At 44.8% G+C, this 18004-nt stretch overlaps 1 long non-coding RNA gene across 2 annotated transcripts in view; it reads left to right on the forward strand.

Annotated features, from left to right (window-relative positions):
* Positions 1-3083: 3083 nt before the first annotated feature.
* Positions 3084-18004, forward strand: part of LOC119844766 — a 31838-nt gene continuing 16917 nt past the window's right edge. For both annotated transcript variants that reach the window (XR_005289391.2, XR_006276170.1), the window contains exons 1-3: positions 3084-3125; positions 3219-3375; positions 9919-10039. This is a non-coding gene — a long non-coding RNA (uncharacterized LOC119844766). The remainder of the gene's footprint in view (positions 3126-3218; positions 3376-9918; positions 10040-18004) is intronic.

Raw genomic sequence — 18004 nt, forward strand, 5'->3', positions numbered from 1 at the left:
CACTGAAGCTACACCTCATGCATGAATCTTGCTGGGAGTGACAAGTTGGGATCGGAGCCCAGAGGACACAAAGTTCATAGAATATCGGGGTTGGAAGGGACCTCTGAGGTCATCTAGTCCAACCCCCTGTACAAAGCAGGACCAATCCCCAACTAAATCATCCCAGCCAGGGCTTTGTCAAACCTGACCTTAAAAATCTCAAAGGAAGGAGATTCGGCCACCTCCCTAGGTAAGCCATTCCAGTGCTTTACCACCCTCCTAGTGTAAAAGTTTTTCCTAATATCCAACCTAAACCTCCCCCACTGCAACTTGAGACCATTACTCCTCGTTCTGTCATCTGCTACCACTGAGAACAGTCTAGAGCCATCCTCTTTGGAACCCCCCCTTCAGGTCGTTGAAAGCAGCTATCAAATCCCCCTTCATTCTTCTCTTCTGTAGACTAAACAATCCCAGTTCCCTCCGCCTCTCCTCATAAGTCATGTGCTCCAGCCCCCTAATCATTTTTCAGAGTAGCAGTCGTGTTAATCTGTATCCACAAAAAGAAAAGGAGGACTTGTGGCACCTTAGAGACTAACAAATTTATTTGAGCATAAGCTTTTGTGAGCTACAGCTCACTTCATTGGATGCATACGGTGAACGGTAGCTCACAAAAGCTTATGTTCAAATAAATTTGTTAATCTCTAACGTGCCACAAGTACTCCTTTTCTTTTTGCTAATCATTTTTGTTACCCTCTGCTGGATTCTTTCCAATTTGTTCACATCCTTCTTGTAGTGTGGGGCCCAAAACTGGACACAATACTCCATATAAGGCCTCACCAAATGTCGAATAGAGGGGAACAATCATGTCCCTCGATCTGCTGGCAATGCCCCTACTTATACAGGTCAAAATGCGGTTAGTCTTTTTGGCAACAAGGGCACGCTGTTGACTCATATCCAGCTTCTTGTCCACTGTAACCTCTAGGTCCTTTTCTGCAGAACTGCTGCCTAGCCATTCGGTCCCTAGTCTGTAGTGGTGCATGGGATTCTTCCGTCTTAAGTGCAGGACTCCGCACTTTTCCTTGTTGAACCTCAGTTTTCTTTTGGCCCCAATCCTCTAATTTGTCTAGGTCCCTCTGTATCCTATCCCTACTCTCCAGCATATTACCACTCCTCCCAGTTTAGTGTCATCTGCAAACTTGCTGAGGATGCAATCCACGCCATCCTCCAGATCATTAATGAAGATATTGAACAAAACCGGCCCCAGGACAGACCCTTGGGGCACTCCGCTTGATACTGGCCTCCAACTAGACATGGAGCCATTGATCATCATCCGTTGAGCCTGACGATCTGGCCAGCTTTCTATCCACCTTATAGTCCATTATTCCCAGCCCATACTTCTTTAACTTGCTGGCAAGAATACTGTGGGAGCCTGTATCAAAAGCGTTGCTAAAGTCAAGGTGTAACCGGATGCAGACCCACCGGCGGCACCTCCTGCTGGTTGTCCTTGGAAATTAGCCTTCCAGCCTCTGGAGCGCCCTCTTCAGGCCAGTGTCTCGCCTTGCTGCTGGCTCCCATGTCCCTCCCAGGACCCCGGTGCCTCTTTCACTGGATGCTGCCTCCTGTCAGTACCCCACAGTTCTGGGTCTCCCCCTCCCAGGGGAACCCCCCACCCACTATCCCTATCTTGCCTCAGTTGTAGGCTCCTGCCAGTCACCAGCTAGCCACCGTGCCCTGGGGCAGACTGCAGTGCGAGCCACTCATCACAGGCAAGGTTGGGTTTGGACCTGCTGCCTCTGCCTACCCGTGGCTGCCCCTGCAACCCCCGTACCTAATAGATCTTACCCAGCCTGCAGCCTGGGGCTTTCCTAGGCCAGAGCTCCCCAGGCTCCCTTGGCCTTTCCCCAGCCCTGCTCCAAACTAGGTCCTCTATTCAGGTCTCTGCAGCCAGGTCCCTCCCTCTCAGAGCTAGAGAGAGAGTGCTTTTCGGCTCCTGGCTTTTATAAGGCCTGCTGGGTCTGTTTGGGGTGTGGCCCCCAGCTGTGGCTGCTCAAGCTAATCAGCTCAGCTCTTCTCCTGCCCCAGCACTCTCTCAGGGCTATCTTAAACCCCTCTGGGCCAGAGTGGGTGTCCATCCCGCTACACCAGGAATAGCACATCCACTGCTTTCCTCTCATCCAGAGAGCAAGTTATCTCGTCATAGAAGGCAACTAGATTAGTCAGGCATGACTTGCCCTTGGTGGATCCATGCTGACTGTTCCTGATCACTTTCCTCTCCTCAAAGTGCTTCAGAATTGATTCCTTGAGGACCTGCTCCATGATTTTTCCAGGGACTGAAGTGAGGCTGACTGGCCTGTAGTTCCCTGGATCCTCCTCCTTCCCTTTTTTAAAGATGGGCACTACATTAGCCTTTTTTCAGTCGTCCGGGACCTCCCCCGATCACCAGGAGTTTTCAAAGATAACAGCCAATGGCTCTGCAATCACATCCACCAACTCCTTTAGCACTCTCGGATGTAGCACATCCAGCCCCATGGACTCGTGCTTGTCCAGCTTTTCTAAATAGTCCCAAACCACTTCTTTCTCCACAGAGGACAGGTCACCTCCTACCTAGGCTGTGTTGCCCAGTGCAGTAGACATTATCTCTTTTGGGTGGGTATTTCACACTCATCTAGACTGCACCCAGCTGGGCCATCCACAAAGAGTCCAAACCAGGCAGTTTTACCAGCTTCCAGTTTTCCCTATGAGAGAACTCTAGGTTCATTCACTCCTTAGCCTCCCTCTGAGAATGGCAAATGGTTGCTAGTTAATGAAAGGAAGGGAAACTTTTTTGCTTTTAAGATCAAAGGCTAAGATTGGTAGGTTATTTCACAGAAGCCACAGAACACCTATCAGATGATAACTTTGACTCCATCGATACTGGTCTGTGCTGGATTTGAACCTGTGCTTTCCCATTTTTTGCTCACCTGAGCCACTCAAGGATCCTACGGTGGGGGTGGTATTTCTTCAGCGATAGAAGCAGTGCATGACACAGATGAAGTCATTGCCCTTGGCTGCTGCTTTCATATAAATTACAACAGTGGGAGGAACTCAGCAGAAAGCAAATTGTAATGATCTGAAATTGCCAGGAGTGATTGTGAAGCCTGAGTTGTGTGAGTTGCAGCTGCCTCCCCCTGAATGTGAGTCAGTTTCTCGTTTCCCTGCTGTGGGAGCGAGCCTCATATGCCACCTTTTGTTATTTCTAGCAAGGTGAAGCCTTTCTGATCATTCTGCAGTAGTCACTGGTGTTGAACAGTCACTTGGATCACAGACACACATGCAGCAATTAAGCGAATATGCACAATTCATAAAATACTAACCAGAGTGGAGGAGAAGGAATAGCTGACGACAAATGACCTATGAGTAAGTGATGCCATATCTGTTTTCCGGGCTGCAGAATGCCTGAAGCTTTGCTACAGTTGCAAAAGTTGGGTTTGTTGTACTTCCTGCCCCAAATCTGTATTAGGGAATATCGCATTGGCCTCATGTTTGTTGTTTCATTCCATCTCTGTTAGGACAGAAGTTTCGGGAAGTGGGAGGGGGGAACACTGTTTTCTGTAGCAGTGTTTACGCTGAACATAAGGTGGGGGAAACTCCTAGTTTCATAGATTCTGGGGCCACAAGGGACGATTGAGTAGTAGGATTCATTAATTATTTGCATTACTGTAGCTCCGATGAAGTGAGCTGTAGCTCACGAAAGCTTATGCTCTAATAAATTTGTTAGTCTCTAAGGTGCCACAAGTACTCCTTTACTTTTTGCGAATACAGACTAGCACGGCTGCTACTCTGAAACCTGTAGCACCTAGGTGCCCCAGTCACATGCTAGGATCCCGTGGGGCTAGGCGTTGTACAAACATTGGATAAAAAGATGCTCCCTGCCCCAAAGAGCTTACAATCTAAGTGTAAGACATCAGACAACAGATGAATATGGATAGAGACAGCAGCACAAAGAAACAATGAGACCATTAACTGTTCTGCTAACCTAATGGTCTCAGCACATCAGCAGCCTCCCTGTTAAGTTCCGTGTAGGCATCACAGCAAAGGGGAATTTTAAGGTGGGATTTGAAGGAGAACAACTAAGAGGCTTTGTGGATGTTTGATCATGTGGTCTGCCCTCCTACATGATGCAGACCACAGAACTTTACCTAATTTTAGCAGTGGTCCTTGACTTCAAGGATTGATTGATGTGAGTAGGAAAGGGAGCACTTGAAGAGAGAGTTAATAACATTTAGCACTGTTTGAGTGCTCTAAACATGAATTAATCTTCACAGCACCTCTGCGACAAGGAAATCTGTGTGGTGGTAATAATAGTGGTGAAGTTTTGAAACCTCTAAGATGCAGAGATTAACAAGCACCAATACAAATAATTAAAGTAGCATAAATAATGACAGGTGCACCCAGCTTAGTGTTGTAATGTATGTAGCGGTGTCACTATGACTCTGTGTACTGCACCTTTAATTTTCCAAGAACTCTGTCTCCCGTGAGGCCCTCTCTTTTGGAAAATTGCAGACAACACTCTCAAATGGAGACTTTGTGATGGTTTTGTGTCCCTTCGGTTGGTGAAAGCAGTTAGAAGTGCTCTGTTGTACTTAGTATCCACATATGTACACCCAAGTATGCTGTGACTAGGGAAGGCCCCAGCTTCATGGCTGCCTGCTCTTGAGGAAAGCTTGAAAGCACGTTATCAGCCACTTGAGATTTCCTCTTCACAGAAATTTCTTTGCGAAAACATCACTTTGCACTTTGCAGCCCCACAGTACCCAGCAGGCATCAAACAATGCTATATTGTTAAGTGGGACTGCAGAGAATAAAGCCTGAACTATTGGCCGGTTCTACCCAGTTCCTGTGGAAATTACTTGGCCGACTGATTTATGTTTTATTAGCTGGTCCTTGAGTTTTGCTATTGGAAAAAATGTACCCAGATGGAACTCTCTGATGGCCCGTTTCACCTTGCTGCTATTCTACTGCAGGAAATAGCTGCTACCTTGACTCACCTTACTGCATGGAGGCCATCTCTGAGCACCTTTGGTCAATTGTCATCTGCCTGCTACTAGGACTTGTTCACATATATTAAGATAGGAATCTAATTGTGGAAAACTCTGCCCCTTTGTCATCTGACAAGATTTGAATTGCAAACTGTGTGTGTGTGTGTGTGTGTGTCGGGGGGGCATATAGTCATGATGTTGTAGTAAACAAACAGCCTCTCATGAGGCATCTAAGAGGCACTGCATTCTGAGAGAGCTCCGTTTCCCTTCATGTGCACTATGGGGAATGAGTGGATTTTGTTTGTGTTGGGAGGTTCGGTTAAGGACTAAAACACTCAGATGTATCTCCAAAACTCTTGGGTCTGCAAAAATGGGGTGGGAGGCCCATGAGAAACAGGTTTTCGTGATTACTAGCACTTCCTGGTTAGGGTTGGATTAGAAATCACGGAACAGAAGACCAACATGACTGCAACAACACAGCACAGAAGAGTAGTCTGTCTTTTCCAGTGCTTCCAGGTCAAACTTGATCCTAGACGTGCAGAGGAAGAGATGAGGAGTGAAGGCGATTAAACTTTTCTGAACTACCTAATCCATGACTTTATAAATTTTTTTTTTTTTTTTTTTTTTTTTTTTTTAAAGCAACAACACTGAGCTTTGGGTGAAGATTTAGGTTTTTTGGTTGTATACAATTTGGTCTCAACCATCCGTACTCTATTGTAAGACAAATGTGCTTTAACTTGGGCTAGTCAAAGCCATAAGAGCCCCAAAAGAATGAAGAAGTCTTACGACAGGGTTGTGGTCTTAAATCTGGCTGTTACGTGAAGGGAATCTGCCTTTGTGAACCCATTTTGACATCAGAGCTCCTGTGTAATGCCCAGAAGCATATGAAGAGATGCGTGATTACTTTACTCTAGTACAGCATATCTGTAGTATTCTGTCCTTTCCTTAGCAAGAAGGGGGCTGTCCATCTCTAGCGGGCTGTCCACCTGGAAATAAACCTCATAGTTACTGTTAGAAAGAAAAGGGGGTAACACCATTGTCCAGGGCCAAGGTGATTAACCATCAGAACAAACTACCAAAAGAAGTGATGGATTCTCCATTTCCTGATGTCTTCAGATCAAGACTGGACGCCTCTCTGGAAGATATGCTTAATTAAACACAAGCTAGTGCCTTCGTTCTAGGGGTAACTGGGTGGAATGGTATGGCCTGTGTTACACAGGAGGTCAGACTAGATGATTTTTAATGGTCTCTTATGGTCTTTAAATCTATCCCAATTTTTACTCTGCCTTATTCATAGCTAGGCAAAACTTTTGTGTAATGGAACCCAAAATTCAAGAGAATATGTAAGCCACCATCTTAATTTTCTTGAAGTCCTATCCCTTCCATAATAGGCTCAGAAAACTGCCATTTGAATAAGGTGGCATGGGGCGAGCAGTGATCACTGTTACCGATTTGGCTATGAATTCTCCATGCAGTTTAGTCTGTACTACCACATCCTGTTTTTGTTTACCTGCCCTTTGTTTTTTATCCACCTGTTACAGATAAACAGTCTTTTAGACTGGAAGCTTTGTGGACAGGGATTGTTGTTTACTAACTGTGTTTCTAGCACAATAGGTTGTTTGTGGCTTCTAGGTACCACTGCAAAATAAACGATCAATATTTCAGTCAGCCTGTGCTGAGTTCTGAACTCCAGGTTTGGAGTGTTTCAAGTGAATCTGGGTTTATTAATGGTTCAGGGTGGAAAGCATGCCACAAGTGATAGTCCCAAGTAGTTGTTAGTAGAGAGAAGCTGTATCAAATCCTTGGATCCAGGTTGCAATCCGAGTTCACAGTTTGAGCTTCTCTTTAAAGGCCTGAATCTGAATGCTCCAAAACTTGGTCAAGGTTGAATTTATATCTGAATTCTGAACTCCCAGGTTTGGGAGTGTTTTGAAATTGGTATTTTGCTGTGGCTTGTGAAAACGAGAGAGAAAGAGAGAGAGAGAGAGTGAGTGTCTGAGTTCAAAGATGAAGTTCAACTCTGTCTTTAGTTTCTATCCCAAAGCCAGACAAAATTTAACGGCTTTAGCTGAGCTGTGCTTTGGCACCCTGACTTCCATAGAGTCATAGATTTTTTTTGAGGCCATAAGGGACCGTTGTGATAATCGGACTAATTCTTAATATCTATGATTCTAGTCTGACCTGCTGTATAACACACAACCAGGGGTTCTGCATCAAACCCATAATTTTCGACTGAGCTAGAACAGACCCTTGTAGAAAGAAAGACATCCAGTCCTGAGTTAGAGGCTATATATAGCAGAGAATGTACCACATCCTGAGGTAAATTGTGCCATGGGTTAATTAAATTACCCTTATTGTTAAAAATTTGCACCTTTATTCCTAGTCTGAATTTGTCTACCTTTCAGCTTTTAGCCATTGACTCTCATTTTGCCTTCATCTGCTTTATCCAATCTTTTCCCCATGCAGATATGTACAGACCATAATCAAGTCCTCTTTTAACCATCTTGAGGACAAGTCTCTCCCTATAAGGCAGGTTTTCCAGGTCTTGGATAATTCTAGTAGCTGTTTCCTGAACTCTTCCAATGTGTCAACCTCCTCTTAAAAGGACACCAGAAGTGAACACGGTATTTCAGCCATGGTCTCACTAATGTTTGAACTTCATGTTGGGGGTGTGATCCGGTCTGTACCACTGTGAAACAAAACCACTATCACAGCACTCTAGTGCTTGCATCTTCAGGGACTCTGAGCTTTTACAGAGTACTTATATACTTTTGAAAATCCCACCCTAAGTGATGTAGGGACTTTTTAAAATCTCCTAAGTGGCTACATATTCACCCCACACTAGCAGTAGAACTCATGGTTTTCTAATACGAGCTTTAGACCATACAGGCACTTTAGAAATGCCAGTTCTATTCTATTGAGTCTGTTCTGTTTACAGATTTTGAGGCTGGACAAAATGGTGTCATTCTGGCTTCAGGAGCCTTTTTTTTTCAAGCCAGTTACTGCCGCACGCTCAAGTATTGTCCCTGGAGCTTCTGAAATGCCTCTGGAGAGTCAGCATTCTGTGCACACACGGTTTGCCTGGATCAGTCCAGCCTCTAGACTAAGACAAATGTTTACACACAATAAACAAACTGCAAGAGGAAATGGGAGAGAGTGTCCTCTCTGCGTGACAGACAGTGGCTGTGCAGAATTTGGGGACAGCCTGCTGTCTTAGGGAGCCACACCTGACTTAAAGGGGTCCGTCCATTTCCCTCTGCTCCTGTACGTGGGCCATCCCCAACATCCTCATGTTAGTCCATATTTCCTCCTCCATGCTATCACTGCTAAGCAAGTGCAAGGACTAGGTCTCTCTCACTTTGTACATATACATGCTGAGATACAGGCTTTTATGTCCTGGGTACAGGCTCAGTTAGTTATAGTAAATGTCCACATTGCAGGTGGAAAGCCTAGTTCTCCTGCTATCCAGACCACAAGGATTTTCAGTACTTTTCAGGCACCTTTAGGGGTGCATGGCTTATTGGAACCAAATCTTTGGTGGTTCCCGCAGTGCTCATTCCCTCATCTTCTCCTGACAGCTGCCCCATTTTTAGCTCTTCTTTCCTCCTATCCACTCTCCTACTGATGCTTCTCTCTCCTTTTTCTCTTCTGCTGTTCCCCTATTCAGCAGCTGTTTCTTTCCACACACACTATTTTGACTACTTGGTTAACTATTTACCCAGGTGGAGCTGTTCTGTTGTCTTTAATCTTTCTGTTTTCCATATACAAATACCAGGCTGAAGCAAGGAAGACACAGCCCACAAGCCCTGCAAGTTGTAATGAAAACGTTGTGTTAGCTTTGGCTTAAATTCAGCCTCCCCCAAATCGGCTGTCCACATAAAATCCTCTTAATTTTAAATTCAGATCACCTTTATAGTTCGTGTGGTCCTTTCCTTCCCTTCTACAATGGGTCCCTGGCCTGATCACACCTGCTCTGCCCATGGGAAAAGCTGTGTCATCCTACGGGACTAGCATGGCTTTATTTTAATAGCACTTTATTTTAATCAAAGGCAAATGTCGCAAAGCAGTTAGCACACCAAACGGTTTGCATTTACATTGATTGCTGGAGCCGGAGCTGCTGTTAACTAGGCAAAGCTGCTAAAGGAAATGAGGAAGTCAGGACAGGTCTGAGGGGAACAACACAACACTGTCCCTAAGCCAGCTATCAAACCCTGGTTTTGGCATGCCCCTTCTCTGTGTTCCTCACCAAAGCACAAAGAGGACTCATGCTAGGCAACGTGGACTCTGTGCTAGTCAGAGCATCCAACAGTGGGAAGTGTTTTTATACCTATCTTTAACTTGCCCCATCTGGGGGTTATGCAGTCTCAGAGGGTGACTTTTCTACCCTGAAACGCAGGGGTTCTGCAGATAATTCCTTTGTATTCCCACTAGTCCCAATGACCATTGTGTGCCCAAATTGATCATCTCATCAATGACGGGGGGTCGGCTGGGGGGAGATTTTATTGCAGGATTTCCCCACTTCTTCTAGGTTAATAAGACACACGATGCCCTGGACATGATTCTAGTACTTTACCCCAATGGGGTGCAGGGATTAAACGTGGACGGTGGTATCATTCCAAAGCATGCCACGCCTCATGTTGAAAAAGTGAATATGTGACAGCCTAAGGGGTAAAATGGAGAGTTGGAGCTGCTTGTGGGTCTCCACCAAAGGGCTATGGGAAAAAGTCCGGAGAGGGGTGCTCATGAAGAACGCAGACAAGATGCTGGACAGAGACCTGCTTCATTCAGTGTCTCAGTTCCAGCTGTCTCTGTGTTACATAACATGAGCTTCTTAAAGGTACAGTTCCTCACACAGGTCGAGGACTGCTTATGAGTGCCTGGGCCAGGGGCGATGAATTTTTGTACTTCTCTTGGACTCTAGTTTACTCCCAGAAGATGAACAGTTTTGAGGTTTGACTAGATAGCTGAACTATCCAGCCAGTGAAAGGCAGACTATATACCAGTGGAGACACTGAGGCATGGCTGCATCCCAAGAGTGACAGGTAAGAAATTCCTGCACCCTTATCTCCATGATACAGCATCTGCCTTCATGACTGTAATGATTTTATGACCCTTTTCTCCGAAAATGGCGAGTTGTTTACCTACTGTCCGCCTCTTCCTGCTCTCACAGTGTCTGTACACGTGCTTGAGCTGATGTTATCTGCTGCATTGCACTGCCCTTGTGTTTGGTGTAACTGAGCTCACTCATGCTGGCTATGGTTATGTGCAATCCTCTGCATGTTAGGTCTCTAAGTGGCAGGTTTTTCAAGTGCTGAGCACTTGTAGTTGGAGCCAGATTTTCCAAAGTGCTCAAGACCCAGCAGCGCCCATCAAGAGAAGGCCAGATTCTCAGAATCACTCAGCAGCCAGCTTGCACCTGCTGTGCTGAACTGTTTGGCAAATCTGGCCCTAACTCCTGTTAAATACAAACACTTACTGCAGTTAAACTAGTGCTGCCTTTTTCTAATTGGGACCCAACATGCTCACTGACATGACACCTAATGCTCACCATTTATATTACAAACTCCCTTACAGCCTATTAAATAAGAAATTTTTTCTTCACACTATTCTGCTTGGGTGTAGTTTTTGCTGTTTTTTTTTCCATCCATCCATTATTTTTAAATATAAAAATTATGCATGCTGCAGGAGATGTAGGCTGGATGCCGAAGGGCAAAGTGATTTACACACAGGCAAATTGAAGGCTCAGTGCCATCGGAGATATGAAGTGTGTGTGTGTGTTCACTAAGGAAATAGCAGGATGTGGGGTCTGGATTTAGCTTCCCTGCCACATTTGCATGGAAAATCTCAACTTTGAAATGTAAAAGGATCAGTGAGTTTTTGACACTTAATGCAGGGCTTGCCTACCTATTACCAGAGGAAGGATGGTTCCATGGTGAGGGCATTAGCCTAGAACTTGGGTGACCTCGGTTCAAATTCCCTGCCACAGATTTCCTGTGTGACCCTGGGGAAGTAACTTGTTGTCTCTGTGCCTCGGTTTCCCCAGCTTTACAATGGGGATAAAAGCATTGCCCTGCCTCACAGCGGTGTTGCAGGGATAAATGCATTAGATTGTGAAGTGCTTTGAGATCTACTGAAGAAAAGGGCTATGTAAGAGCCAGGTATTATTATTTATTATAGAAGCAGCTAAATTGTCATAGAACTGCAGTGTGTGATGGCTCTGTGGATATTTCCGTTTTAAAATGTCCCTTTTTTCTGCAGTTTATAACTCAGCCTAAATATTTATTCTGGTAATAGTTGTCTGTAATCCCAGAGAATGGAAAACCCTGAGCTTTCCTCTGTTGACCAGCCTACCCCCAGAGTTTTCTGTGGTAGAAAAAAAATATGAATTGAAAATAACATTCCCTCTTCTGAATGAATGAATGTGGAGCACAGAACTGCCTTCTCTGCAGCCTGTTGGAGCATTCTCTTTATCAGTTGTAGTAATTTTGCCCATAAAACAGTGGTGCCCATTACCCATGAGCATCCTGCAACCTGGGAGGCAGCACCAAAGATCTGATAAATCCCTCCCTGGCTCCCGCAAGCTGGAGTGTGGGGTGATTGTGAGCAGATCTCCAGTGTGTTCACAATGAGGAGTTGTATATGCATGCTGAGTGAAATCCTGGCCACAGTGAAATAAATAGGAGTTTTGCCTTTGATATCAGTGAGGCCAGAGTTTCATGCACTGGGCTGGTGCCAGAACTCTGATTTGCACATACGTTGGGGGGATTTGTATGCTGAAAATTGGGCCTGGGTATAGAAGCCCCACCCCCCCTTCTGAGGTAGGTATTGAGAATAACCCACTTGGACACATGTAGCCAGTCCTGGCTGATGGGTAATTTAAGTGAAAGCTCCTCTTGAGGTGCTTTTAATGATGTTTTATAACCCTTACAATCTCATTCTCTCGTTTGCCTTTGTGGGGGCGACCCCAGTGGGCATGTGGCTTTACAAAACCTAGCACCAGGGGGCTCTGATCTCAGCTGAGGGAGTGCTTCTCTAAACGGGGTCTATGGAACATCCTTCTCTCTCATCTTCCCCTGTGGCATTCATGACTATATAGAAGCCCCGCAGGCTGCACTGACTCAGACTCGGAGCAGGGAGAAGACGATGGTTTATTGAATTCACTTCTTGGTAGAACCGAGCGTTCAGATGTGCAGGGAGAGGCGAGGGGAACAATTTTATTTCCCCCGTCTGCCATTACAATAACTAAAAGCAGATCCAGGGAAGCCTGCATCACCTGTTGCGTAAGCCAGTCTAACAATGACACTGCACGGCCTCGAGCACTGGAGCGGGTTCCGCTGTACCTTCAGGGGGACAATGCCAATTCATTTCAGGCCTAAAATAACATAACATTTGAAACTAACGAAGCGGCAGGGAAGGTCACAGCTAGATTAAACACAGAAATTGCCTCCTGGGTCCCAGGCAAGAAGCAGCTTTACTTAGCCAGGGTGTGTGTGTGTGTGTGTGTGTGTGTGTGTGTGTTTTTAAACCTGTTCTTTGAGGGAGGTATAAATTTTCCAGGCTAAGCAGTGCATGAAGGCTGACTTCTTGTGTTGCTCACAATGTGAAAGGAAAGTTGGCAGATCTCCACTCTATTGTGAAGGGACGTATAAAATTAAAAAGCTTCGGCAGGACTTCCTACCAACTGACTTTATCGAGGCTAACATGCACTTGGCACTTCTTCATTCCAAGCGCGCCTGGCTCCAAAGCTGTCCAGACGTACCTCAGGTCCACGCAAAGCGTAGAATTGGCAGTCAGGAATGAGCCCGTGGAGTTATGCTATCCAGGACAGCCCCTGCTTGGGGGAAAAAAGGACATGTTCCCAGCCCTGTGTTGCCCCCTTTGTGCCTGCTGCTGGGCCTCCTTCCCTGCAGCCCCCGTGGTGGGGCAGACAAGGGGAGGGGCCAAAGGGCAATGTGCTCTGACAATCCCCAGAAGCCAGGTGGTCCTTTTAGAACCACAGACAGCTGGTGCAGGTTAGCTGGATAGCAGAATAACTGATCAGAAATTGAACCCAGGCAAGTTCCTAGGAGGTGCCACAGACCAATCCACAAAACGCCGTTGCTTGAACGGGGCTTGTATTAAGTGTGGGTCCTGTGTGTAGCATCCCCTAATTTAAAATAGCAAAGGCCCATGAGACATACCCCATTACACTGCCATGTATGTGTATAGGTCCTTGGGCTCTGGGGGTCATGCACTCTTACAGTACTTTGTCCCTATAGTGAACAGAGTCCTCTGCATTTGTATTTATTCCCATGATGTGCCAGGAAGTGAATCAAACAGCTATCTGAAAACAATTTTTCTGACCCCTTTGCCATTTCCTTCTTATTTTGGCCCCAGCAAGGTAGAGTGTGGGGGACTGGCTTAATGACCTCTACCTTTGTGCCCTTTGCATTGCTGGGGACAGTCGTTAAGTGTGAGGCTAACGGTGCAGAATGGGTCTTTGTTCTGTAATCATCATGAAGTGGCAGAGGAACGGTAACGGTTACACAGCCTTGTGCATGAGCTCATCCAGGCTGTTGGAGGAAGAGAGCCACCGGAAATGACATGGATTCTTGTTACAGCCAAGGTAGAAGAGGGAATGAAGTGGGGGTTGGGGGAGAAAAATATTAAACAAAACAAACAAACAAACAAAACCGCAACACCCCTGCCAACAAAGGACACCACTTTTGCCACATTGTAGTTAATTGCCACGCCGTTGCCTGATCTGTTACCATTAGAACAGTTGGCTGTGGAAGGAAGGGGAACACTAACAAAAAGGCCAGTGTTAGTATCTTTCAGTCTCAAGTTCTTTTTGAATTTGATTGACTTACATGTTCCTGAGCTGGACAGTAAGGTCCAAATCACCCTCCCCTGAACGCTGATCCAGGTCGCAGCTTTGCTATTTGGACCCATCACTACAGTGGGCTGAATCAGCACTTCAGATATCAACATCCTGGGATTGAGATGAGTTCTGAATTTTGCTGCTTGGCAACACCCCTGGCTTGCACAGGACGTTGAAGACATAAAAAGCTAAGCATAAAGATTACTGTGCTGTTAAGAAAAGGAGGACTTGTGACACCTTAGAGAGACTAACAAATTTATCTGTGCATAAGCTTTCGTGAGCTACAGCTCACTTCATCCAATGAGGTGAGCTGTAGCTCATGAAAGCTTATGCTCAAATAAATTTGTTAGTCTCTCTAAGGTGCCACAAGCACTCTTTTTTTTTTCTTTTTGTGAATACAGACTAATATGGCTGCTATTCTGTGCTCTTAAGAAAAATGGTAAATGCAGTGCTTAGTATAAGGCCACTGGAGTTTTAAGTACAGTCACAATTAGAAAAATAGCTAAGAATAGACAGGTTTCAGAGTAGCAGCCGTGTTAGTCTGTATTCGCAAAAAGAAAAGGAGTACTTGTGGCACCTTAGAGACTAACAAATTTATTAGAGCATAAGCTTTCGTGAGCTACAGCTCACTTCATCAGATGCATTTGGTGGAAAAAACGGGAGATTTATATACACACACAGAGAACATGAAACAATGTGTTTATCATACACAATGTAAGGAGAGTGATCACTTAAGATAAGCCATCACCAGCAGCAGGGGGGGGAAAGGAGGAAAACCTTTCATGGTGACAAGCAAGGTAGGCTAATTCCAGCAGTTAACAAGAATATCTGAGGAACAGTGGGGGTGGGGGGGGGAGAAATACCGTGGGGAAATGGTTTTACTTTGTGTAATGACTCATCCATTCCCAGTCTCTATTCAAGCCTAAGTTAATTGTATCCAGTTTGCAAATTAATTCCAATTCAGCAGTCTCTCCTTGGAGTCTGTTTTTGAAGCTTTTTTGTTGAAGGCTAGCCACTCTTAGGTCTGTAATCGAGTGACCAGAGAGATTGAAGTGTTCTCCAACTGGTTTTTGAATGTTATAATTCTTGACGTCTGATTTGTGTCCATTCATTCTTTTACGTAGAGACTGTCCAGTTTGGCCAATGTACATGGCAGAGGGGCATTGCTGGCACATGATGGCATATATCACATTGGTAGATGCGCAGGTGAACGAGCCTCTGATAGTGTGGCTGATGTGATTAGGCCCTATGATGGGTTTCAGAGTAGCAGCCGTGTTAGTCTGTATTCGCAAAAAGAAAAGCAGTACTTGTGGCACCTTAGAGACTAACAAATTTATTAGAGCATAAGCTTTCGTGCATCCGATGAAGTGAGCTGTAGCTCACGAAAGTTTATGCTCTAATAAATTTGTTAGTCTCTAAGGTGCCACAAGTACTGCTTTTCTTTTTGCCCTATGATGGTATCCCCTGAATAGATATGTGGACAGAGTTGGCAACGGGCTTTGTTGCAAGGATAGGTTCCTGGGTTAGTGGTTCTGTTGTGTGGTGTATGGTTGCTGGTGAGTATTTGCTTCAGATTGGGGGGCTGTCTGTAAGCAAGGACTGGCCTGAAGCAAATACTCACCAGCAACCACACACCACACAACAGAACCACTAACCCAGGAACCTATCCTTGCAACAAAGCCCGGTGCCAACTCTGTCCACATATCTATTCAGGGGATACCATCATAGGGCCTAATCATATCAGCCACACTATCAGAGGCTCGTTCACCTGCGCATCTACCAATGTGATATATGCCATCATGTGCCAGCAATGCCCCTCTGCCATGTACATTGGCCAAACTGGACAGTCTCTACGTAAAAGAATGAATGGACACAAATCAGACGTCAAGAATTATAACATTCAAAAACCAGTTGGAGAACACTCCAATCTCTCTGGTCACTCGATTACAGACCTAAGAGTGGCTAGCCTTCAACGAAAAAGCTTCAAAAACAGACTCCAAAGAGAGACTGCTGAATTGGAATTAATTTGCAAACTGGATACAATTAACTTAGGCTTGAATAGAGACTGGGAGTGGATGAGTCATTACACAAAGTAAAACTATTTCCCCATGTTATTTCTCCCCCCCCCCCCCCCACTGTTCCTCAGATATTCTTGTTAACTGCTGGAATTAGCCTACCTTGCTTGTCACCATGAAAGGTTTTCCTCCTTTCCCCCCCTGCTGCTGGTGATGGCTTATCTTAAGTGATCACTCTCCTTACAGTGTGTATGATAAACCCATTGTTTCATGTTCTCTGTGTGTGTATATCAATCTCCCCTCTGTTTTTTCCACCAAATGCATCCGATGAAGTGAGCTGTAGCTCACTAAAGCTTATGCTCTAATAAATTTGTTAGTCTCTAAGGTGCCACAAGTACTCCTTTTCTTTTTAAGAATAGACAGTGAGGGCTCCTTATTTATTTTCTTTGTGGCTTCCCAGATCAAATTTGCCTTGTTACAAATCAGAAGATGGTTTCTCTAATAGCCACCTTTTCTCTTTTTGCCTATTAAATATTCTACAGTTGAATCCTTAGCTCTTGGGTGGCTGGTATATGAAGCACAATGAAATCCAGTGCGTTCTCCTTTACTGGCAATGTCTAGACCAAGTCGACGTGCCAAAACTTGCTGGTGTCCATAAAATAAGCAGATACAACGCACAGGCCCACTGGGAGGTTGAGAATGGTGCTTGTAAGTTGATGTACCTGTAGCTGAGCCAGGACATGAATCCAGGTCTCTTGAATCCAAAGCCAGTGCCCTATCCCTAGATCAGTATGTTGAACAAAGTTTCCAACAGCAGTAGCATTCCAGTCCCTTCTTTTAGGGTGATCTTTATTTAACACTTTGTCAGCTGTAAACAAAACTGTAATGGACTTTCTAGATCCTTTCTGAAACCCAGGACCTGATGCCTGGCTTTTCTCTCTATTTAGGCTTTTCCCACTGCTCCCTGCAGGCATCTCCTCTGAGATCTTGCACCTGTTTCATGCAGAGCTCATCCTCCTCCTTCCCGTGACCCTTATAGGAAGTTCTGCCTTTGAGCTTTCACTTGACCCTGGGTCATCTGACTCATCTGGCCAGCCAGAGCCTTGACATAAGGCATTTGTTAAACAGGTGCTTTACAGCCACATCATGCCCTAAAGACGAGGTCGTCCTTCAGTTCCAAACTCTTCAGGGTTCACTATCTTAGCTTTTTGGCCTGAGGCTCAGAATACCAGTTGTCGATCCAGATGCAAACATCTGTGAGACAGTCTCATCGCTCGCCCTGCCTGGCTTGCATGTGCAGTGTCACACTTTTCTGTATCTACCACACCTAGTCCCTCAAAGGCTGCTATCGGCAAAGAAAATCAGCATCGATAGGGAGTGTTGCCTTCAGCACAAGGTTTTACCGTGTATTCTCATTTTGCCCTGAGGGCTTACAGTTGAATTTCTAGATGTAGTGTTTCTCTGTTTTTATTTCTACCAAAGCTTGTACTAACCAATGTTAGTAAATTAACAGTTTAACAGGAGTTGTAAAGCAACTACAGATGGATTTGGGCTTAAAACATTGGATTGGGTTTCAGGTAATCTAAATTCAATTCCCACCTCTGCCACACCCTTCCTGTGTGACCTCAAGCATGTTACTTATCCTCTCTGTTTACAGTTTCCACCTGTAAAATTTGAATCATGCTTTTCTCCCACCATTTGTCTGTTTTATTTATTTACATTAGAGTAGACTTGGAAAGATTAGATTTTTATCTGTAAATGTAGATTGTTGGTTTGACTGTTTACAGTGGAAAAACTATTTCCATTTAATATAATTGAAATTTAAAGATAAAGTAAGAAAAAAATGCTGCTTTTGAGAACTTAAGGTTTGATTTAAGGAGGTTGACTTTGTAAATTTTAACCTGTGATGTTGACAATTTGTGCGTTAATGGTTTAAAGCTTTACACTTTTGAATCTCAGTGTCTTCTGTCATGAAATAATTGTCTGACCTCCCCATGGCTTCCTGCAACTGTGAAAATTTAAACAGCTAAAAGTAGAGAGAGTTTAAAAATAAACATTGAGATTATCCATCAAAATTTTATATATATATATATTTTAAATGGAATTCTGCCAAACTGGGAATGGGCGACAGG

This window comes from Dermochelys coriacea, chromosome 17 (genome assembly GCF_009764565.3).
Source record: "Dermochelys coriacea isolate rDerCor1 chromosome 17, rDerCor1.pri.v4, whole genome shotgun sequence".
Classification (NCBI taxonomy): Eukaryota; Metazoa; Chordata; order Testudines; family Dermochelyidae; genus Dermochelys; species Dermochelys coriacea.